The sequence below is a fragment of the Aedes aegypti genome, chromosome 3, assembly GCF_002204515.2.
Source record: "Aedes aegypti strain LVP_AGWG chromosome 3, AaegL5.0 Primary Assembly, whole genome shotgun sequence".
NCBI classification, from domain to species: domain Eukaryota; kingdom Metazoa; phylum Arthropoda; class Insecta; order Diptera; family Culicidae; genus Aedes; species Aedes aegypti.
In genome coordinates, this window is record NC_035109.1 from 321275115 (window position 1) to 321288309 (window position 13195).

General features: G+C 36.2%; 1 protein-coding gene across 1 annotated transcript in view; it reads right to left on the reverse strand.

The window, feature by feature from the left end:
• The window catches only part of LOC5571969 (potassium voltage-gated channel subfamily KQT member 2), a 494691-nt gene extending 484736 nt beyond the window's left edge, over positions 1-9955 (reverse strand). Inside the window, exon 1 of the mRNA XM_021849685.1 lies at positions 8802-9955. The gene's annotated coding sequence lies outside the window, so the exon portion shown is untranslated. The remainder of the gene's footprint in view (positions 1-8801) is intronic.
• Between the last annotated feature and the right edge of the window lie 3240 nt (positions 9956-13195).

The following is a 13195-nucleotide window of genomic DNA, read 5'->3' on the forward strand; positions in this document are numbered from 1 at the left end:
ATGCTTCGGATTAACTCTTGGACAGCAACTCAGCAAAATGATTTCAGTAGACCTGTTCACTGTTTGAAAAAAAAAAAGTTCTCTGACTCTCCGTGGCACATCAAATTCTGAACTTATATATCAAAACAAGTTATCTGTCCAAAAATTGAGCCAATAAAAGTTGCCAAACCGACCGTTACAAATGTAACTAAAGTGTTTGGGGAACGTTTGTCGACAGCCAGGAAAACTGGATCGGGGGAAAATCGAAAACCGGAAGCCGCTGCTTCGACGAAGAGAGTAGCCGGTAGTTTCAAGTGGAGCACCAACATCTTCCCTGACTCTCACACAAGATTTTGATGTGTCACAACTGGCTACGTCCTTGAAAAAGCTGAGGAATAGGAAGGTGTGATTAAGTGATCACCTACCTAAGGGAGAGTCAAATTCTTATACGTGTGCACAAACAGGTAATGCAATAGTACTGCTAAAATCATCTGGAGTCCACTCAATTTACTAAAAATCTCGCCAAGAGTTTACTAAACATCTTTCTAAGAACCCAATAATAAACCTATGAGATGGATTTTGCCAAAATCCACAAAAAAAACAGTTAGTTGAGATGCTTCCAATAAAAGCTCTTGCTGGCGTATTTAAAATATTCGGTTATGTTTGAAAAGTAAAAGAATTTCACAAGATTTTAAAATTTATGGTATTTCCCAAAGCAAAGCAAGGTGTCTTCCATCCATTCTGCTTGGTATCAAAAACGTGCAATTACCTTTTAAGAAGCCAACTGAAGACCGTTGCAGGAGTTCGTTAAAATTTCGCCAGGAATTCTTCAAAAGTCTTGTCGGATCAAGAATCTTTGCGAAATATTTATAAAATCACTACAGCAGTTATGCGTAAAAAATCTTACTAAAATGTGTAGGATTGTGCTGATGAATGAGTTTAGATTAGACCAATGGTTAAGCCTCTCAGTGCGAGATTTATAATAAAACATTGTGATTCTATACTCCAAAGATTCAAGGTGTATTTTAACTCTGTTACAAAATCATTCTACTACATTCGAGAATATTGGTTTGATTGTTTGGAAACAGAGAAGAATTTCAAATCTCTTCAATTCCCTTAATACATAGTTCGCTAAGAAACTTTCAAGAGATTTTTCCGGGGTCGCACCAGGAAGCTGGAAAAACCTGCCAATGATTAGGCCAAAATTATGTCACGAATTTTCTCTGGATATTTTTAGAAACGTTTTTCGTTGTCACACTTGAAAAAAAATCATGGAAAGTCAGTGGGGTAAAATTTGAACAATTCAAATAATATTTGAAATATAGAAAAATAGAACATCGCTACTAATGCTCTATGCAAAACAAACAATGTAGAGATTCATTGCATTTAACTATTTATCAATTATGACAAAAAAAACATATAAACAATAGCTTCGTGGACTCCCTGAAAAGCCACCACGGCCCTCTAGGGGTCCGCGGACCACCAGTTGAGAAAACCCTGCTCTACTGACTTCAAATCGTAAGCCATCTGTATCTGTGATTTGAAAAGCAGCATTTTCATAGCAATCGGGACTGTCAACCAAGAAAATTACGTGAAAGAGTGTTTGAATAAACGTCTGCTTCCTTTCCTGAAGAAACACGATTGTTCCGTATTGTTTTGGCCAGATTTGCCATCTTGGCATTACCGTAAAAAGGCCATGGGCTAATTGGGCTAGAAAAGACAAAAAAAAAAAACAGATAGTGACGAGAAGCAGTTTAAAGCAAACTGAAGGGCAGGGGTCAAGCGAAAGGCCCGGCATTTTGGATTTGGAAAATCGGAAGCCTAACTGAATAGATTTACTGAATTTTATACTATTTGAACTTAAAAAAGAAATATAATTTGATTTTTAAATAAACTATTTTATCGAATTTACGCATATTTTCCCTTGACCAAATTTTGCCCGTATCACCCTTTGGTGATCACTCCGGTCCATGAAAAAATCAAACAATACGTTATGTTCTGTAGCATAAGTTTCTAATGAAATTGCAAAAAAACGCAGTTGTCTTTTTCATGAATTGACCCTTTTTTACGGATTTTTCGCCGGAGAACCAAGAACCATCGGAACCAAGTATTCCCCAATATGTGTGTGACTATCCTTTCACTAAAATAACCGGCGCTCCAGAAGAGCCAAAATGTACAGCAATTTCCCAATTAACAAAATTCATCATTAAAATTAAATTCAACCTAGATTGAAAGGCCCCTGGCCGACCGTCAGTCGTTTAGGCGTATTGTGCCATGAAGCGTGGGTTCGATTCCCGCTCCAGTCGGTGGAAATTTTTCGTCAAACGGGGCTACTGGGTGTTCCGTGTTGTCCGTTGCCTAACGTTCGTGATTGTTCAGTCTGTGCAGCCTTTGTCTGAAGACGGTGGAAATGTCTTTTAAAAATAAACATGAATTAAATGCAAAAAATCCTTTCACTAAACGGCATCTGCCTAGTAAGATTTGGGTCACTAGCCAACGAGTCCATTAAAAAACCAAAGCTATTTGATCAGCTTTCAGTGAAAAACGATAAAAATAAAAATTTTCATGTCACAAAACCCGGGAAGGGGTTTTTGCGGAGCGACATCAACGCTTAAAGCTAGAATAACTAGGGTAAAAGCACCGGTTTTGGCCAGCCTAAAAGAAAATGTCAATAAAAATTATATGCAAGCTTTCAATCCATATTATGTGTGTAAATATCAAAACTGAGCTATAACCATTTTTTCGCTTTCAAAATCCCGTTGGTCAATATAGGCCTATGGAACCAGTTTCGGCCAAAGATTTAACTTCGGTTCCTAAATTGGCCAATCGCATTGATTTCTCATGAGAGTGGCCAAATTAGGAGTGTCATGGCCAAATTAGGTGTAAGTGAGTTAAAATTATAAGGAAAATGAATTGTTTTTCTTATGTTTTGAATCAATTTGGACGAGTAAATGAATGTAGCTCTATCATGAGAATGTGATCTACTGAACACAAAAGGTTTCATGCTGATTGGATATGTAAAACGGTGTATAATCCTCGTATGGCCAAAACCGGTGCTTCTACCCTATTTCTTTCCACAAAAAGCTGAAAATTTCGAAAATCGGTTGGAGAATTGCTGAGAACGAGCATACTGAAAATTATACGTTCGTTCTGGATACCGTTTATTTTAACGTAACGCGACACCATCAATTTGCGCCTAGTGTAACTCTTTGAAGAAAGGTCCGATTTTAGATGTTTTTTTATGGAAGCTCGTATGCTGACGAGTACTAAGAGATATAAGAGTTTTTAAAGACGTATTTATATAACAATGTCAAAAAATTTTCGATTTTCGTAACGCGACACCATAATAATGCGAATGAATTTGATCATCTTTATGTAACTTTTTTATGGTATTTTTAAACAAATTTATGTTTGTCATACAATTACACATATTGTTTTTCATGTACTGCCTAGCTTCAGAAATATTCCAAAGTTTGAAATTGTAATACCTTGGCGTAGATGTGCGAGGAATGTGTCATGCAGATTGCTATATAATATTCCTACATTAAATTATCATTTTGTTGGTATAATAAAGTGAGATATATGAAAAGAATTCGTTTTTGTAAGAATCTTACCATTGTTACATACAAACATTGTTTATACAGTTAAATTTTCTCTAAATTTGGTTACATAATGAGGCATTTTAACGATAAAATGATAAATTTCACATAATTTCAACCTTTTTTTTCGTCGTAGTATTTATCACTCGATGTATATCGTCGTTTGAGCTGTTTATTGTTTTGATCAAAACAAATGTGCACGGTGAATGGATCGTTTCTTTTATATTACCGTGGATTATTTTAAAAATCATGAAATTTCTTAGCAGTGTGAGATTTACTGTTAAGTCATGATTTATCTGCTTCATATCAAGAAGATTATGAAAAGTTTTGAATAATAAGTTAAACACGTTAGAGACATTATAGTAAAAATAAATATTTTATATCCATTCCCCTTCGTATTCTCTTTAAGCCAAATGCGCATACCACATGCATTATAATTACGTCACCAACAATGTTTCTTCAAGATACGGAATTAAATAACGATAAAATGTTACCGCACGGTAAATTGTCGACTAACGTGTACGGCAAGAGGTTACATAGAACGTTGCGGTGCAACCTTAACATAATATTTTGAACACATCTTTTGAGCAGCTTCGATCATGTAAGCAGTGACATGATGCACACTGGTTCAGAACTCCTAAAAACGTACGTTTTTTTTATTTATTTTTTTTTTTCGATGTCTAAACGTGGTTTTAGAAGGGAGGTATGTTATGAAGAATTGGAGGATATTGCTTAAGCTTTATTTTTTTTTTTTGAAAATATTTTGTTTTTATATTTGCTCAAATCGAGTAGCAGTCTTCAGCAAAGTTGTAGATAATGATAATTAAAAAATTTCTCTTCTAAGACACCAACTTTGTACAATCGTTTGTTCAACAGTTACAGAGCATTACAGAGCATGCTTCTAAAACCAGATTTTTTCAAATAACTTTTTCCATAACAGTTTTAGCAAAAAAAAAAAAATCTAGAAAGTTGTCAACAATTGAAAAATCATTGTTTTTCTCGAAGACACAAACTTTCTATCTCATCTTCTTTCATAGTTATTAACAATTGTAGTAAAAAAATAGTCACCTTTGGCTCAAACTATCATGGCAAGCGGCAAGTTGTTAACAAAATGTTAATTAAATCTTAAATTTGTTTTACCAAATTAGGATGATAGTGTTGTCTAATAACACACAACACCTAGATATAAGAAATGAATGTAATGTTTGGAATGATACTAATAAAGAAATTAAAAAAAAAAAAAGCGGCAAAAAGCGGCAAACCAAACAATTTCCATCTGAAAGATATTTTTTCAGGCTATTTGTTTCATTTTGTTCTGTCGTGTTCCAATGCTCATTAGGTACTACAGTTTATGAATTTATGAATAAGGCTGATACAAATATTAATTTTCTTTTATGTCACCCCCCCCCCCCCCTTCAAAAATTCAAAAATTTTTAAAGGAAAGAAAAAAAAACTCATCATTTTTTTGACGTCAGTTGGGTTTTTTGTAATGTTTATAGTAAAAACCAGGTAAAATAATGATCCAGATCACGATAGGAAAAAGTTTTACAACAATCGTTAAAAATAAAAATTCGAAAAATAAACTTTTTTTTCATTTTTATTTTTTTTGTTCCTTATTTATTTTTATCCCCCCCCCCCTCGTACCTTCCAAGTGGTCTCGGACATAAAAGAAAATAAATATTTGTATCAGCCTAACTTCACAGAAAAAATATTTTAACACAAGTGTTTGTACTTGAAAGATATTTGTAGTTAAAGAACATTTCAATATTGCTCTTGAAACAACTGCCCTCACAAATGCAAAATTGTAATTGTAATATGTAATGAAATTATGATAATATTATGAAAATGGTGTAAGTGATAATTTTCATTGATATCACATTATTTCAATGGACGATCGTTTCTGTTCATTTAACCAACACAAGTGTATCGCTCGTCATAGAATAATATTTGTATTATATACAGTAAGGACCCGATTTTGTCAGCCCCTCGATGAATTTTAGGCTGACAAAATGGGGAACCTGAAAAAATCGGGTCATTTCATTTTGTTCCTGTTTTTCAAATTTTGACGTGTTACATGGACTTTTAAGAGGGCAATGGACATAGGCGTAGCCAGTTTTTTCTTGTCAGGGACTCCCTTCTCCCTTATATTGGTCATATCGATTTTTTTTTTCACTTTTAATAAAAGACATTGCCATTGCCTGCTTTGGCTACGCCCATGCGTGCAAGACATCAAACATCATCATAAACTTTAATGTGAACGTGGTAAAACATGACGATTACAACTTTTTAGCAAATTTAAAATAGGCTGACAAAATCGGGTCAAAAAGCTGACAAAATCGGGGGTAGACAAAATCGGGGGCAGACAAAATCGGGGGCTGACAAAATCGGGTCAGTACTGTATTACTGTGTATAAGTGTGGGCGAAAATGAGAATGACAGTTGATCAAATGGGGCATGTTTTTTATTATTATTATTTTTTGATTGCTCTAAATGGGTCCATAAACAATAGGTCCTAATTAGCATTGAAACACGACAGAACAAAATGAAACAATGCAACAAACAACGAACGACTCGGCGAACACTTTCGTCAAAGAAGCTCACTGTTTCCCCGTTGTGAAAAGATAAACCAAGACCTGTGATTGCTAGAGCTATGAAATATTTTACTTAGTACGATTCGAGTAATCGAAGCAACCCGATCCAGCAGAAGAATAAATATAGATAGGTCGTTAACGGTTTTAGTTACTGTCAAAAGCTGACAACAGATGCGACGCAAAAACCTCTGCAATCAGCATTTACCGCTAGCAGAGAAGTGAATGATTGTTTACATTTAGGATGTTCTTATTTAAGCACTGACAGTTTCTTGAACTAAAACTAAAGAACTATTTTTTTGTATATCAATTATAATTTATCCTTCTTTAAGAATAATCTGAATAAATTCTTTAAAATTCGTTACAAATGCATGCTATAGATCAGAATTATGGCATTTCGCCAAACGACCCTTTCGGCCAAATTGCGTTCGGCTTAACGACGTTCGCTCAAATGACCCGGAACCGTTTACAACATATCTAATTAAAAATTAATTGTTTTAGCTTTGTTATTCAACAAAAGCTACTCAAAACAAAATCTTTCAATTAAAAAAATAAACAAATTTTTTTGAAGAGTTCAAGTTTTTTCGCGGTAAATTACTTTTTTTTATTGAACTGAAATTCAGAAATCATTTTGTTAAAAATACGAGTTTAATAGTGCATAAGTTTGTTAACACATGAAAAAATATGGTTTGATACAGAATTATTTACAAATTGTTGCAAAGATCTTTTCAAAGACTTAACAAATAAGAAAACTCAGTTGCAGCTTAAGTGAGAACATTTAAAGACATGGACACCGTCTTCAGCCATTTAGCTGCACTTAACACTAGACAACGAACAAGCATGCTCCAGTAGCACAGCCGAGCAATGTTACTGATGAAAAGTTTCAATGACTGAAGCGAGAATGGAACCCACACCCCATGAGCGACACTAACCTCACGGCCACGAGGCCCACAATTGGTAAGAAATTTAAAAACATATGGAAAATTTGCGAATTTTCGGTTTCGCGATCTTTCGATATATAAGCCGCACCCTAGTGACCATTTGAAGCCTTATCGGAACCTATCATCGAATGTTCGAAAATTATCAGAACCACTTTATAATTTATGCCATAGCATTTATTCACTTCTAGGTAGAAAACCATGAATTTTGGACCTTAGTCACCGAATTATAAATTGTTAATACCTGAATCAAAAATGTACCTTATATCTGATTTTCCCTGGAAATTTCATCATATCATCCTCGATATATGTGACTGTGTTTTATCAAAAAGTGTTTTACTCTTGACTTTGTGGAGGGCCGTACTGATCCGTTTAAAAGTAACAAGTAAAAGTAAAAGCGTTTGTAAAAAAATAGTGTGGTAGAGTTTTTTTTTCTTTTGTATCAATGTTATAAAAATTCCTAGAGTAGGAATAGAGAACCTTCTTCTTCTTCTTGGTATCAACGTCCCCACTGGGACAGAGTCGCTTAGTGTTCTAAGAGCACTTCCACAGTTGTTAACTGAGAGCTTTCTTTGCCAAAGTTGCCATTTTTCGCATTCGTATATCGTGTGGCAGGTACGATGATACTCTATGCCCAGGGAAGTCAATGAAATTTCCATTACGAAAAGATCATGGACCGACCGGGAGTTGAACCCAGACACCTTCAGCATGGCATTGCTTTGTAGCCGCGGACTCTAACCACACGGCTAAGGAAGGAATAGAGAACCTATACAAGTCAAAGTTTCAGGCTTGTGAAGGACAAATTCAGTTACTCTAATATCTGTCTATTATTTTGAGTGTAGTTTTTATTGCCTGTATAAGTTTTCTCTTAATATACAGTGTACAAATATAATACATTGGGTAAAAAACGAACTCACAAATTCTTAAATACACATGATAAATACTTGATCATGACACCTGAGTCGCTATTGACAAACAGTCTAGCACCGTTTTTGGTTCATTTGGTTTGACCACCTGAAACATTGGATGCAATGAACAAAAAGGAAACCAATTCACTCAAATAAAGATTCAAATCTTTTTTTTTCAAAACTGCAAAGCAGATTTTTCCGAATTGTAGACAGAAGGAAAAGTTTTTTTTGTTCATTTTGACAATTTACGATAAAAAAAAAATATTTGGCTTGGATATTTTGTCCAAGATTTGCTAATTCATCATTAAAAAACTGTTTGTTCGTGCTTCCCGCTCATACTCATTATCATAACGAAAAAAAAAAATCTGCAAAGGCATTATAACACTTGTATAACGATACAGATACAACAATTTTAACATAATTCGAAACACCTTGGAAGCGTTTAAAATCTGATATTCCCATACATAATTTAAGGCAGCTTAAATTAAAGAAAAAAAATTAGAAATTTGACACCGTTGGGTTTAGGAATTTTAAATGGATAGTCAACGATTTGAAAGGTAGAATAACAATTTTACGGTCATCAAAATTCATAACAATGTCCAAGTTTACGAACAATAGTCTGTCGTTTGTTGAAGAAAAAATACTATTCAATTTAGACATTGTACATTCACCTTAATAGAAAGATAACCATGAATAATTTCATCGCTTACTCTATTGAAAGCCACGTCCATTGTTCCACCATCCAACCAGTAGATAAAAGCATATGAAAAAGATTTTAAATCTACCATACCGTATCACAGCTCCCGTCGAATTACTCCGCCGAAGTTCTTCTTCGCTGTAACATTGGACAGAGTTTCCCATCGATGGAACTGAATCCACTTCCCGAAACGCTTGCACCAGCACCGTTCCCACTATTTTACATTTTAGAGCCCGGCTGCCGTAATTGCTCATACTATCATCAAACTCCGGTACAGCTGCCACACATCACTTCCGGTCGTCCTCCCCGAGTTTCTCGGTCGATTCCGCTTCGAAACTTTATCCAGCCTCTGAGCTCACTCACTCACCCACTCACTCAATCGTGAATAATTACTTTCGATTCGAATCACTACTACTCAGCAACCGGTCTACTTCGATTGAAGGAAAAAAATGAACTTCACAACGGCTCGCTTGGATTCCTTTGTTCCCGAACGGTGAAATCAATTTTTCTTCCGTTTCTTTTCCTTTTTTCACTTTTTGTTGTAAATCATCACAATTGGCTTACAATTTTACGCTTCAGGTTTTCCACTCCGTAGATACTGTGCGAATAGTTGATGAACTTTCACGTTTGCTTTGACGTGATTCTACTTCGATACACTACTATAACGAGTAATGGGATTTCCTTGGAACTCCTTTTTTTCCTTATCTATCTAGACACCAAGTGAAACGAGAATTGTAGAAATATTGCTTTTATTCGAACCACACGAGGATCTTTTCACTTTTCCGGGTTTTCCCGTGGTACACCAAACACGAGACCGCAAATATAGACGAGAACGCGAAAATCTGAACTTCACTACTGGAACGGATTATGTGACGTCACAAACGCTGAAAATTCAAATCACTTTTCACTGTGCCCTTTCGCTTGTTTGGTTTGCAACGAAATTCCATCAAATTAGGGCAATTCTGCAAACTCTTTGATCCTAAGACGCAAATCCTTTCGAACATCCAGATGAAACAATTTCTTCGTCAAAGGTTTCATATCGCCACTATCTATAATCGCGCGCCATCCAACGAAAGTAGGGCAAGTTCGAACTCCGCGACCCGTGGACAGCTTCGATCACCCCTTAATCCTCACCACACTACCTCTACCCTCGCACACTACAGCAGTTCAACCGCAGGGCTTCCCAGTGCAGTCGATGGTAGCGATCGTCCGACATGGTCTCTTCATCTTCGACAGTTCGTGGTGAAAGTCTGCGACCAACTGTTGACACGATTCCGCGGCAGGTTCAGCGGTCTGGACTGGACTGTAGACTGGAAAACCCTTCCGTCGTCGTCGGATCCGGAGATGCCACTCTGCTGGGGGTGGTAAACAATCGGGAACTCAGTGGAAAGCCGCGAAAAGTGGTGCGCAGACGCTTTGGAGGTTTGGCGCTCGCTCTCACGTGTGCACCGCTCTGAAGTTGAGAACTCGCCGGAAGACAACGGACGAAACGTGGGAAAATCGCAAACCCTGTTGCTTCTCGTCGTCGTCGTCGGCGGGTGTTTTTGTTTTGGTCCGGCGGATTGGAAGGAGTCCGGACCAGCTGAGCCGAGGGAAGTTGTTGATAGTGAAGCGTCCAGGTTGATTTGTGATTTCGGTCCGGCTGATGAATTGGGTGGCGGTGGTGAATATGTTGTGAATGATAAGCGAAACTTAACAAAGAAATCGATTACCTAACAACATGTTGTCGAATTGGGTTAAATGCATTTTTAGGTACAGTGGCATTGGTGGAATCATCATGATTCTATATCCATTATCATTGGCTGCCCGAGTGGGAGTAGAATGTCTTCATTGTCTGATTTTTATCTTATTTTCAAGCATTGAGTAGAATTTTCTGTGAAAGGAATTGAACACATTCCTTTCTTAGCACCTGTACACAAGGGTGTCCCAGAAAAAGTATTTTTTGAAATCTTCCTAGCTGAACCTTAAAAGAGCATACGTTTCGCTCTTCAATAGTATTTCATAACAACTACCGGAAAGCTAAACATTACATATAATTTTCAATTGGATTAGATGGACAAATTGATGTGAAGATTTGCGAAAAAAGTTACACGTCTTCTCAGTGAGAATCGAACTCACGACTCCCCGATCTCTAGTTGGGGCGCGTTACCACTACCCCATGAGAGGACTCATGAACGCAGAAGTTAACCTGAATTCGATTTCAGCTCAATAATCACGTGGTCCTTTTTCGCAAAGTGCACCTCTTTCGGAAGAATTAGATGCCCATCCAAACACAACGCTTTCTGTATATATCCAATGCCTAGCCCGAGAGCGCATTGTTTTTTAGGTATAGGAATAGCACACTACACTAGCCAGCAACTGCGCTGGCTGAGGTATCTATTGTGTGGGCTTCCAATGGGTCGCGACGTTCTCAAACGACCGGTTACGGAACATGAGTCCGTTGCTCGATAAATACTTGTTTTTAATTATGAATCGTGGTTTACGGCTAACCAGCCACATAATTAAAAACAAGTATTCATCGAGCAACGGACTTATGTTCCGTAACCGGTCGTTTGAGAACATCGCGACCCATTGGAAGCCCACACAATAGATACCTCAGCCCGCGCAGTTGCTGGCTAGTGTAGTGTGCTATTCCTATACCTAAAAAACCTAAAATACCATTTTTGTAGAACAACTTTCAAAATACTTGATTGGAGGTTATAAGGATGGATATTATCGACCAATGGCGTACCCAAAAAATCGCTCAAGGGGGGATTTGATTTTTTTTTTTTGCGAGTTGACTCATAGTACCGTAAAACGAGGTATCTTTGATAATACGGGTGATACTGATAAAGCTGGACCCACAATATACTAAATGAAATATTATAATTTCAGCCAATCAGTTAAGCAATACGAATGCAAAACTAGAAAATATCAGGCGAAAAATAAACAACTAGTTGAACTAGTATTTTATTTTTTTTATTTTTTTGCAAAAGTTAAATGTTAAAGTTCAATTAGTAGTTTTTTTTTCTCTTAAACATATTTTAATAATTCCTCCCCTAAATTTAATAAAAAAAGTGTAGAGAAAGTATTAGTTTGACACTTTATGTCAGAGCTACTTTCATTTGAATCTAGTGTATTAAAAATCGAGGCAATTTTATCATGTTTAATATGCTTATAAACGATCTGTGTTTACTATTTGATGAAGTTTCAATAGTTCGTCATTTATCATTGACAGCCTAATTATAGTGCAAATTGAATTTGGCATCTTACCAGAATAAACGTAATCAACTTGTTAATGAACCCAATGAGATGAAAAAAAATTACGTTTTGTGATGGTCTTATGCAAATAGTTATCAGTTCAAAAATAGCTATCGCAAATATATTGAGTCTAAAATACAAATTCAAATTATTCTTTCTCTTGAAATACAAAGCTTAATTAATCTAAAATAATTAAACATATAGGATCAGATTATAGAAGAATGTTAATTTTGAACGACAATTGTTAGGACCTCCCTCAATTAGATTAGAACCTCTCTTAAATTACAAACCGTGAGAGATATCCAGCTCATTATTTTGTCAGCGGGAAAGAATTCCATCAAATGTGATTGTCCGACAATTCCCCGAATGCAATTTCCTCGAATGACGTTTTCCCGAATGAACTATTTCCCCGAAAACAATTTTCCCGAATGTACCGTTTCCCCGAAAAAATCGTAATTGACATACTGAAAGCTATTCATGATCCTGCTGCCGAAATATATTTAACGTGCTAGCTGATGCAAGTTTAGATGCAAATTGATTAATTTGTTATAAAATCCTTGTGTTTCAAGTTACCGATGTTCAGAATAATGTGCCACGACTCAAAACAACATAGATTTTTTTTTTCTGATAGCCTGATGAAAGAAGCGAGCACATGATAGGCAATTTCATTGGAAGCGGTATTTTTGGCATATAAATATTTGGCCATATTAACATTCGCCTTCGTTTTGCCTTCTTGAAATAACAGACTATTCTTTATATTTATACTGTTCCAATATTGAGTGGCACTTAGCTGATAATATTTCAATTAAGGTTTTCCCTTCTTTTAATAAATGACTGTTCTTACACATTTTTTCGCAATATTACTCAAAGATGCCTTATTCGACCAAACGTCCTCATGCCACATGTCCACTAGGTTAAACCTAATTTATAATATTCATTATACTTAGTGACATTAGCTACAGTGAGTCCATTGAACATTAGAATCTATTATATAATTAAACAACATAATTAAACCTCGAGTCTTCCTTCTAGACACTTTTAAAAGCTTTCCAGATCAAATTGTTTTTTATGCCTTGTATGGTTGGTAAATGGCTGGGCATGGCGTACACTTTGGTACCTCGCGTACCTGAAGGAATAAAATAGACCCCTTTGTGCGGTCCTTAGCCTCTTGCCCAGCAGCTCCTATCCCTACCTCCTCGCGGTACTGGCCGGGTACGAGTAACTTTAGGGAAGATCGGGTAACCAAC